The 11,875-nt window shown below is 47.6% G+C and overlaps 1 pseudogene; it reads right to left on the bottom strand.

The window, feature by feature from the left end:
• Positions 1 to 5,813: 5,813 nt before the first annotated feature.
• LOC129782983 (NADH-ubiquinone oxidoreductase chain 2-like) lies at positions 5,814 to 6,760 on the bottom strand (annotated as a pseudogene).
• Between the last annotated feature and the right edge of the window lie 5,115 nt (positions 6,761 to 11,875).

Genomic DNA, 11,875 nt, shown 5'->3' with positions numbered 1-11,875 from the left:
AAAGCGTTGTATGTTTTTAATTTTTTGAATTGTTCTTGAATAGATAACGACCCACCGATAGGTCGACGTTTCACTGCAGCTACCTCCGTCGAGGCACGGGTTAAAGGCCCGGTATCGGTCCGAGATGCAGAAACAGGTAAAATTATGGGACCATATCCTCTTGTTACACGGGGAAAAGGTTATGCTTGTGTCTCTACAGAAAAAGGACCTAGATGGATCCCAGCGAAGAATGTAAGACCTTTCCGTGAACCTTTACCGCAGGCAGCTGATACCGACACCGACGCTACAGAATGAAATAAAAACTGTGTGAGGATGACTGTTTTGCATTAATGTTAGCTACCCAAAATCAGGACATAGGATATAGATTTCGCTTTTTACAGCGCCTAGAACGAGCACTATCACCCTGGATCAAGCCACTGAACAGAGGTAATACTCTCGGACCAAGCGGGGGAACGGGACGACTCATTGTCCATGGAACGATGATTCCATTGACACTGATAAGGGGAAGGGAGGATTCATAATGAGAGAACAACTAGGTATTATGAAGGAGAACAAGAGCTGGGGGAAGAAGGGGCAACAGAGCAGAGGTGATGAGGTGTTTGTCACATCCATAGGATGTCTTGGCATGCTTAATCGAACTTGCAGGAGACAAATTGTGTGGCCAGGTGGATGACACCCCTTGGTTATGAACCTCATCCATAGCATCCTTGAAAAGTCAGCATTAATTTTTTTGGTGCGGAGAAGGAAGGATTCTCTTGGTTATAGCTGGAGAGGCATAGAAGTAAGTCTTTTCAGTGTTTCATGAGCACAATGCTCTCTTCTCAAAGCAGAGGAATGCTTGTGCTCTGCTTAAGAGCAGAAGTGCTTGTAGCTGACCGCTGGTGAGTCAGTGCCAATACTGGCAGTAGGCAGTTACTTAGGGCACGAGACAGAAGCAGTGGCCTGTCCTACCTGGCCCTATATATTATAATATAAAATAATGTACATACATACATATATAGATAGATATAAAAAATATAATTCTTTTTAGATCCACGGGACGGATTACGCAATAATCAAGGCTGACCACCAATTCCACCGACACCTCATTGGCAAGAAAGCAGCTAAACGGTAAGTGGAGTGCCTTTCTAGTCCTTCCCATGCTCACACTCTTCGTGTTTAGGAGATGGTATCAGGGGCTCTGTAGCTCACCCAGTGTGCTGTCTCCATCACATTTCCTCTGCTTTTCTGGAGTGGTGGTGGTACAAGGAGAGAAATGGGCCGTCAGGCCTTGCGATGGCTTTAACGGGTGAAAGTACCTTGGGAGCCTGAACAGTAGTGGAATTACTTTGATGTGTCCTGGAGGATTTTTTTTTTTTTTTTTTTCCACACGTTGCTCTGTGCGAATGACATTTTAGCAGCCAGTTGTGGGTGGTGGAAATGTGCTTGGTGAGCTTCTCCCTGTAGAGGAATGAAGGCGGTGGGTTGATTAGCATTGATAACACGCAGCTGTGGCCTTGCCTCAGAGGCAGTGGGTTGATTGACATGGACGATGTGCAGGTGTAGCTGGTTCCCGCTAAGGGGTTAAATAGCCCTGTGGCTTGTGGGAGAGGGTGTCAGCTGGAGGAGGAGCAGTGTGGTCTGGCCTCTGGAGGAAGGTGCTACAGCACCGGCAGTAGAATATGGCCAACGCTAAAGCCTTGTTGCGGTCTGCTAGTTTGATAGCACTGCAACGTGTCCCCAGCCAAGAGTTTGGGGTAGAAAGGAACGATTATCCTCTGCTCTAAATGTGATACTGTTTGGGGAAGAAACACGCCTCGCTCTGACAAGGGAACAATGGGCTCTGTAGATGCCACGGTATTTACTTGGACAGGCTCTCGTGTGGCACAGGTCTGCTCTCGCTGAACTCCAGGGGGAAGAGGCAATTTCCCCTGGCTCAACCCTACCCCACTGAGCCCTTCCCAGAGGCGGCTTTACTTCTTCAACAGCCTCTGAGCAGTGATAATCAAGGTGCCTTGCTTCCAGGTCTTTGCCTAGCAGACGGCGTCACCACAGTCCTTGCCTCGAAGTGAACAGGATGAAGGATCTGTACAAGGTGTCTGTGCGCATTCCCCCGGACAACGAGAAGAGCAACCCGATCAGAATTGAAGGAGACCCACAGGGGGTCCCACAGGCCAAGAAAGAGCTGCTGGAACTCGCTTCCCGTATGGTGAGTGGGTAGGACGTGATGTTTGGGAGACTGCAGGGTTTGGGCTCTCGTGTTCCCTTGTAACCTTCTGGTGCGAGTGTGTGCCCCTTGCCCACGGAGCACTTGGATCTCAGGACAAGTGCAAGTTCCTCTTCACAAATGTCTTCCCCTCTTCCCTCGGGTAGCCCTTCTCTGTCAACGCAGAGTGAATTTGGTCTGGAGAAAAGAGGGACAGTGCTGGCAAGTAAACCGTCGGGCAGCAAACCGCTAAGTCAAAGTAGATGGCTCTCCGGCTGAACACTCAGTGTGCCCTCTGTTCCCGTCAGGAAAATGAACACGCTGCGGACCTAATCGTTGAGCAGAAATTCCACTGGACCATCATTGGGCAGAAGGCTGAGCGGGTCTGGGAAATCCGGGAGCAATTCCCAGAGGTAAGGCTTGGTAGGAGAGGAGGAATCCAGAGGGGTTATTTCCTACATGGGTAGTAGGCCTGTCGTCACAGAAGTCGTAACTTTAGTGGCTCTGTAGCGCAAGTGTCTGAGAAGATAGTTCTTTTAGCCAGAGGCCGCTAACACGGTTCCCCTTTTCTGAATGGGGAAAGGGCATGTGTAGGGTCCCCCCAACCTTTGCATGTGTCTGACACAAGGGTTCTTGCTTTTGCTTGAGCTAACTATAAATGACCGCTCCTGCAGGTTATCATCAACTTCCCAGACCCTGCACACAAGAGTGACATCGTCCAACTCCGAGGTCCCAAAAACGAGGTGGAGAAGTGCACCGAGTACATGCAAAAGACGGTGGCAGACCTGGTAAGGAGGTCTTCTGCCTGCACTTCCCTCCTACGTGCCTGGATAACCCTGGGGCAAAGCAGAGCTCTACTGGCTTGGGTAGAGCTAAAACACCTCAAGAGGAGGGAGCTGTCGACGCTCTTTTGGCTGAATGGAGGCAGGGGGTAGTACCTGTTATGGGAAGGCTATAGGGGAACGTCCTTGCCTTTGTTTAGTCTTACAAGTCCCTCGTATAGAGAACTTCCTTGGGTCTAAGCCTCTTTTCAAAAGCTCGTTTATCCGAGTTCCTGAAGTCGGGCCTCCCTTGCCACGACAGCGTAATCTTCAGTTCTCCCTTCCTTTCTCCCTTAGGTTGAAAACAGCTTTTCTATTTCTGTCCCCATCTGCAAACAGTTCCACAAGAACATCGTAGAGAAAGGAGGTGCCAACATCAAGAAGGTGAGATATTGCTCCTAACTCAAGTGCTCGTGATGATCACTGCCTGCAGCAAAATCCCACTGGATGCTCTCTCCTGCCCATTGGTGATGTCCAATATACCCTGCGAGGGTTTTTCTTCTGACATGGGACACTTCTGAGATGATTTTTTTTTTTTTTTCCTTTGTGGCAGATCCGTAAAGAAAGCAACACCAAAATTGATCTCCCAGCAAAGAACAGCAACTCGGAGACAATTGTTATCACAGGCAAGAGGGCAAACTGTGAGGCTGCTCGCCACAGGATAACATCACTTTGGAAGGACCTACAGAAGATGTGCATGTGGCTCAGGAACCGATTGAAGCCATGCTCAAGGAACTGGTGAGCTGGAGTTACTAGTTCCAGTAAGAAACTGGGGGAAGAAGGGGCAACAGAGCAGAGGTGATGAGGTGTTTGTCACATCCATAGGATGTCTTGGCATGCTTAATCGAACTTGCAGGAGACAAATTGTGTGGCCAGGTGGATGACACCCCTTGGTTATGAAACTCATCCATAGCATCCTTGAAAAGTCAGCATTAATTTTTTTGGTGCGGAGAAGGAAGGATTCTCTTGGTTATAGCTGGAGAGGCATAGAAGTCAGTCTTTTCAGTGTTTCATGAGCACAATGCTCTCTTCTCAAAGCAGAGGAATGCTTGTGCTCTGCTTAAGAGCAGAAGTGCTTGTAGCTGACCGCTGGTGAGTCAGTGCCAATACTGGCAGTAGGCAGTTACTTAGGGCACGAGACAGAAGCGGTGGCCTGTCCTACCTGGCCCTATATAATATATATATGTATGTATGTGCGTACAATATTATATATATATAAAATTCTTTTTAGATCCACGGGATGGATTACGCAGTAATCAAGGCTGACCACCAATTCCACCGACACCTCATTGGCAAGTGTGAAGAGGAAGATGAAGCCCAAGGCTCACAGTATCGGTGGATCTCATTTGATGGTGCCTCCGTGTGGTGTGGCTAGTCAGCTGAATACCTGAATGCCGGATGGGATGGCGATGATTATAGTGGCGGAGATGAAGTATGCTCGGCTGTCTACGTGTATTCCTACAGTGAATATGTGGTGGGCTCATATGACAAAGCCCAGGAATCCAATCGATAGTATAGCTCAGACTATTCCTATGTAGCCGAATGGTTCTTTTTTGCCTGCGTAATACGTTACAACATGTGAGATGATTCCAAAGCCGGGAAGGATTAAGATGTAAACTTCCTGGTGGCCAAAGAATCAGAACAGGTGCTGGTAGAGAATGGGGTCTCCCCCTCCAGCGGGGTCAAAGAATGTAGTGTTTAGGTTTCGGTCGGTCAGTAGTATGGTGATGCCGGCGGCCAGGACTGGAAGTGAGGGCAATAGGAGTACGGATCATACGAATAGGGGAGTTGGATATTGCGATAAGGCAGGGGGGGTTATGTTAATGGCTGTTGTGTTAAAGTTGATGGCCCCTAAGATGGAAGACACACCTGCGAGGTGTAGGGAGAAGATGGCTAGGTCTACTGAGGCGCCAGCATGGGCTAGGTTGCCTGCTAGGGGCGGGTATATGGTTCATCCTGTTCCGACTCCAGCTTCTACTGTGGAGGACGCTAGGAGCAGTAGGAAGGACGGAGGAAGTAGTTCAGAAACTGATGTTGTTTATGCGGGGGAATGCTATGTCTGGGGCTCCAATTATAAGGGGGACTAGTCAGTTTCCAAACCCTTCGATTATAATGGCTATAACTGTGAAGAAGATTCTTACGAAGGCATGGGCGGTGATGATGACATTGTAGATTTGGTCGTCTCCTAGGAGAGTTCCTGGTTGGCCAAGTTCTGCTCGAATAAGGAGGCTGAGGGCGGTACTCGGCTATGCCTGCCCATGCTCCGAAGAGTAGCTATAGGGTGCCGATGTCATTGTGGTTTGTTGAAAATAGTCATCGGTTGATGAAGGTCACGGGTCAGATGGCTGAGTGTTTAGGCGTTAGGCTGTAGTCCTTTTTACAGAGGTTGAATTCCCCTTCTTATCGACTCTGTGGTGAAGTTCATGTTGAGTTGCAAACTCATTGATGTACGCTGAGAGTGTGCCGGAGTCTGGTAGACAGAAGCTCGTTGGTTTGAGCGTCTAGCTGTTAATTAGAAGTTTATGGGATCGAGGCCCGTCTGTCTAGGCTTATCGTGGAGGCCCTAGCTGCATTAGAGTATCTGCGTTGCATTTAGATGGTGCAGGTTTAGTGTCCTGCGGGCCTTAGTGGTGTGGGCAGAAACTAAGAGGATTTAACTCTTAGTTAAGGCTTTGAAGGCCTTCGGTTTGGTAGGCAGGGGATCCTAAGTTTCTTAGGTAACGGTCAGGATTGCGGGAGAAGGGGGGAGAAGGAGGACTGACAGAGAAATTAAGGTAGCAATTGGTGTGCCTGTGGATTTGTTATTGTATCATTGTTTTATGAAGCTTGTAGTGTTTGGTGGGAGTGTGATTGTGGAGCAATATGCAAGGCGTAGGTAGAAAAATAAACCTAGTAGGGAGAGTATTGAAATAATTATGGCTGCGGTTGATATCTCTTGCTTAGTTAGTTCCTGGATAATGAGTCATTTTGGTAAAAAGCCAGTGAGTGGGGGCAGGCCGGCTAGGGATAGTAGTGCTAGCATCAAGGATGCGTTTAGTGATGGTATTTTTGTTCAGGAGGTTATTATTGTGGATAGTTTTGAGGAGTTGGTTGTGTTGAGGGCTAAGAAAATGGAGGCGGTTCTTAAGGAGTATAGGTAGAAGGTTATTAATGTTAGCTTGGGGTTGTATATGAGGATGATGGTTATTCAGCCTAGGTGGGCGATCGATGAGAAAGCTAGGACTTTTCGGATTTGTGTTTGGTTGAGTCCTGTTGGCCCTCCGATGGCTGCGGATGCAATGGCCACGGTTGTCAGTAGGAGTGGGTTCAGTGAGGGGGCAGTTAAGAAAAGAAGAGTGAGTGGGGGGACTTTTATTCATGTAGAGACGAGTAGGGCAGTGGTTATAGGTGAGCCTCGTATGACCTCTGGACATCAGAAGTGAAAGGGTACTAGGCCTAGTTTTATTGCGACTGCTGTAGTTAGTAGTAGGGAGGCTGTTGGGTGGCTTAGTCGCGGAATGTCTCATTGTCCGGTGAACTGTGCGTTGATTGTGCTTGAGAAGAGGATTAATGCGGAGGCGGTTGCTTGGACGAGAAAGTATTTGATCGCAGCTTCCATAGCTCGAGGGTGGTGTGATTTTGAAAGGAAGGGGATAATGGCAAGGGTGTTGATTTCTAGGCCAGGCCAGGCTAGCAGTCAGTGGTTGCTTGAAATTGTGATGGTTGTTCCTAGTAGAAGGCTTAAGGAGAACGTTAGTTTTGTGACGGGGCTCATTTAGTAGAGGAAGAGGTTAAACCATCATTTTCGGGGTATGGGCCCGATAGCTTTTGTTTAGCTGACCCTACTGGGAAGTAATATAAGGGGAGTATGGAGCGCTTTGATCTCTTCTGTGCAGGTTCAATTCCTGTCTTCCTAAGGTTTTCAACGGAGACAATGGGATTCGGACATAGAGACGGTCTCCGGTTCACCTCAAACAGGAGAACTGAATGCAGTTGTTCGTGTTTTCCGAGAATGGAATGTACCGCTCCACCTTGTTACTGATTCTGCTTATGTTGCAGGTATTGTTCCACGAGCTGAAGCTTCTGTGCTGCGGAGTGTTTCGCATTCACAACCCTTTACCCTGTTACAGGAACTTATTTTCCTTTTGGACTCTCGATCTGCGCCTTATTTTGTTATGCATATTAGGTCTCATACCTCGCTACCTGGTTTTCTTGCAGAAGGCAATCGACGAGCTGACCTATTGCCGTGACCAGTTCAAGTACTGCCAGACCGTATTGCACAAGCTAAGCGAAGTCACTCTTTTTTTCCATCGAAACGCTGGAGCTCTTAAGCGACAGTTTGGCCTTGCTGCTCAACAAGCATCAAGTATTATTGCTGTCTGTCCCGATTGTCAAAAACATTCTTTCCCATCAGTTGCTGCAGGAGTTAACCCTAGAGGATTACAAAGCCTACCGTTAGGGCAAACAGATGTCACGCATGATTCTGAATTTGGTAGCCTTAAATATATCCACTCTTCCATTGATACATTTTCAGGTGCCTTGGTTGCCTCGTGTCACACAGGAGAAAAGGCACGAGCTGTTCGTAGACATTTAATGCGTGCTTTTGCTGCTTTAGGTATCCCCTTAAGCTGGACCGTTATCTGTCGTTACCTTTACGTTTCAACAACTGTAAAAACCTCTTTTGCCCTATGGGGTAGAACTCATATTACCGGCATTGCTCATCCCCCCACCGGTCGATCTCTCATTGAAGGGTCTCATCGGTCTCTGAAACGTTTATGACAACAACAAAAAGGGGGAATGGGCATGGCTATTCCCGAGGAACGGTTACAGAAAGCGTTGTATGTTTTTAATTTTTTGAATTGTTCTTGAATAGATAACGGCCCACCGATAGGTCGACGTTTCACTGCAGCTACCTCCGTCGAGGCACGGGTTAAAGGCCCGGTATCGGTCCGAGATGCAGAAACAGGTAAAATTATGGGACCATATCCTCTTGTTACACGGGGAAAAGGTTATGCTTGTGTCTCTACAGAAAAAGGACCTAGATGGATCCCAGCGAAGAATGTAAGACCTTTGCGTGAACCTTTACCGCAGGCAGCTGATAGCGACACCGACGCTACAGAATGAAATAAAAACTGTGTGAGGATGACTGTTTTGCATTAATGTTAGCTACCCAAAATCAGGACATAGGATATAGATTTCGCTTTTTACAGCGCCTAGAACGAGCACTATCACCCTGGATCAAGCCACTGAACAGAGGTAATACTCTCGGACCAAGCGGGGGAACGGGACGACTCATTGTCCATGGAACGATGATTCCATTGACACTGATAAGGGGAAGGGAGGATTCATAATGAGAGAACAACTAGGTATTATGAAGGAGAACAGGAGCTGGGGGAAGAAGGGGCAACAGAGCAGAGGTGATGAGGTGTTTGTCACATCCATAGGATGTCTTGGCATGCTTAATCGAACTTGCAGGAGACAAATTGTGTGGCCAGGTGGATGACGCCCCTTGGTTATGAACCTCATCCATAGCATCCTTGAAAAGTCAGCATTAATTTTTTTGGTGCGGAGAAGGAAGGATTCTCTTGGTTATAGCTGGAGAGGCATAGAAGTAAGTCTTTTCAGTGTTTCATGAGCACAATGCTCTCTTCTCAAAGCAGAGGAATGCTTGTGCTCTGCTTAAGAGCAGAAGTGCTTGTAGCTGACCGCTGGTGAGTCAGTGCCAATACTGGCAGTAGGCAGTTACTTAGGGCACGAGACAGAAGCGGTGGCCTGTCCTACCTGGCCCTATATATTATAATATAAAATAATGTACATACATACATATATAGATAGATATAAAAAATATAATTCTTTTTAGATCCACGGGACGGATTACGCAATAACCAAGGCTGACCACCAATTCCACCGACACCTCATTGGCAAGAAAGCAGCTAAACGGTAAGTGGAGTGCCTTTCTAGTCCTTCCCATGCTCACACTCTTCGTGTTTAGTAGATGGTATCAGGGGCTCTGTAGCTCACCCCGTGTGCTGTCTCCATCACATTTCCTCTGCTTTTCTGGAGTGGTGGTGGTACAAGGAGAGAAATGGGCCGTGAGGCCTTGCGATGGCTTTAACGGGTGAAAGTACCTTGGGAGCCTGAACAGTAGTGGAATTACTTTGATGTGTCCTGGAGGAATTTTTTTTTTTTTTTTTTTTCCACACGTTGCTCTGTGCGAATGACATTTTAGCAGCCAGTTGTGGGTGGTGGAAATGTGCTTGGTGAGCTTCTCCCTGTAGAGGAATGAAGGCGGTGGGTTGATTAGCATTGATAACACGCAGCTGTGGCCTTGCCTCAGAGGCAGTGGGTTGATTGACATGGACGACGTGCAGGTGTAGCTGGTTCCCGCTAAGGGGTTAAATAGCCCTGTGGCTTGTGGGAGAGGGTGTCAGCTGGAGGAGGAGCAGTGTGGTCTGGCCTCTGGAGGAAGGTGCTACAGCACCGGCAGTAGAATATGGCCAACGCTAAAGCCTTGTTGCGGTCTGCTAGTTTGATAGCACTGCAACGTGTCCCCAGCCAAGAGTTTGGGGTAGAAAGGAACGATTATCCTCTGCTCTAAATGTGATACTGTTTGGGGAATGTGAGAAACTATGGACTAGGGTATTGTTTATTAAGATTTATGTTAAGCCCAATGTAAAGGTCAGACAGTGTGAGAAACTATGGACTAGGGTATTGTTTATAAAGATTTATGTTAGGCCCAATGTAAAGGTCAGACAGCAAAAGATATAAACAGCCACAAGATACCGCTTGTGCAAGATAAGATAACCACCAGATGTCCAGGAACCGACAGAAACAGGACAAACTACCCCATATAAGGACATATGAGTGAGGGGTCAACTATGGGACAAAGGAGGAAGACTTCTTACTTCGGCCTCAACGACCACCAGAAGGCAGAAAACGACCCCCTAACAACAACTGAAGCATGCGCAGAGTACCTCCACTACCTCATGAACACGGGAGTAAAGATGTATAAAAAGGGACTGTTTGAACTGCTCAGGACGGCAGTTGGCGGAGCGCAGACTCCCCTGTCGTCCAGCGCTGTTTTTGCTCATATTCTACTTGCTGTAATTAATAAAATTTTAATTGGATTATGATCCATTGTGGTCTCAATTTATAACAATTTCTGGTGCTGTGACTCTGATAAGGAACGGTGGGCTTTGGTCCTCCGGGGAGGCGCCCCGCGACATTTCGCGGCCCCGCGACCAACAGCTTACTCCAACCTTACCGACGAACCTAAATTCTAGAATAATGAGCAAAGGAGAAACCGGTAAAATCCCATAAAAATTCTGTGCACGGGAGTCCGGACGAAGACGCAGGACGCGTAAGTATATTGCGAATTTGTTCGCGGGTTTGCCGTTCGGGCGGGATTGGGTTTCCTGGGATATAACGAGTGAGAGGTTCGATATACTGAACCAAGCGAGTGCGGACTCTTAAGTACTGCGTTTCCCATCTCCCGCGAGGGACTGGGCCAGGAACAAGGGGAGCGAGTGAGTGTATGTTTGTGGATATTCCAGAAGATGGGGGCGAAGGGCAGCAAGCCTTCGACTCCCATGGGAAGGGTACCCACTGTACCTAAGAATACCCCTCTGGCATATATCTTAGACAATTGGAGATATTTCCTTGGAACCCTAGGGAAAGATAAGCAGAAGATGATAGAATATTGTACTAAGATATGGGGAGGGAAGAAGATTTCTAAAAATGTCTTTTGGCCAGTCTATGGGTCAGAAGAAGATTGGGTAAGACAGCAATTAAACCTCTGGGTTAATAATAAAAACCCCCTTAACCCGGAGGAGAGTCGATATGCGGAAGTGTGGCTAGAAAGACCGGGAGCTAGACTTTACCCACTGAATGAAATGAAAACTAAACAAAAGAAAAAGCAGGAAGAGTTGGACGAAACCCTTCTAACCCCCCCTCCTTACATTCCTCCTCCTGCTCCCGCAGAGGTCCCCAGAGCGCCCACTCCCCCACCAGAGTCGGAACAAGGGTCTCCCCCTCTTCCTAGACGCATAACTAGAAGTCAGAAAGGGGCAGCTCAAATGTACCCCCTAAGGGAAATACCCATGGGGGGACCTCAACCTGTGATCGGATATATTTCCGTACCCCTAAACTCGGCTGACCTACGAGATTTTAAAAGAACCGAGATGGGAAACTTAATTGAAGACCCACTCGGAGTGGCAGAAAGATTAAATCCATTTTTGGGACCAAACCTTTATACTTGGGATGAGATGCAATCTATCCTTGGTCAATTATTTACTACCGAGGAAAGAGATATGATTAGACGAGCAGGAATGAGACTGTGGGATGCTCAGCATGCCCAGGGACCCCAAGCAGATATGAAATGGCCACTCCAAAGACCTAATTGGGATAATCAGGATCCAGTGCATAGAACTCATATGCAGGACCTGAGAACTATAGTAATCCAGGGGATTAGGGAAGCAGTACCCCGTGGCCAGAATATCAATAAAGCATTTAATGAAATGCAAAAGAAAGATGAAAGCCCTACTGAGTGGCTGGAACGACTGAGGAAAGCCCTTCAGCTGTACTCTGGGGTAAATCCAGACGACCCTTTAGGGCAAGCGCTCCTCAAAACTCAGTCTGTGGCAAAATCACGGGAAGATATCAGAAAGAAGATTGAAAAGTTAGAAGACTGGCAGAATAGAGGGTTGGATGAATTATTGAGGGAAGCTCAGAAAGTCTACGTAAGGCGGGAAGAAGAGAGCAGCAAGCGACAAGTAAAAATGATGGTAGCAGCAGTCAGAGAGGATTGCAAAGGGCAAACTGGTGAACACAGATCTGCTGGAACGAAACAAGGGAACGTAGTAGTAAAGAAGGAACAGAGATGTTGTTTTTA

This window comes from Falco peregrinus, chromosome 21, assembly GCF_023634155.1.
Source record: "Falco peregrinus isolate bFalPer1 chromosome 21, bFalPer1.pri, whole genome shotgun sequence".
Taxonomy (NCBI): Eukaryota; Metazoa; Chordata; class Aves; order Falconiformes; family Falconidae; genus Falco; species Falco peregrinus.
Note: the sequence above shows the minus strand (reverse complement) of the source record. Positions and strands in the feature narration are given on the sequence as shown.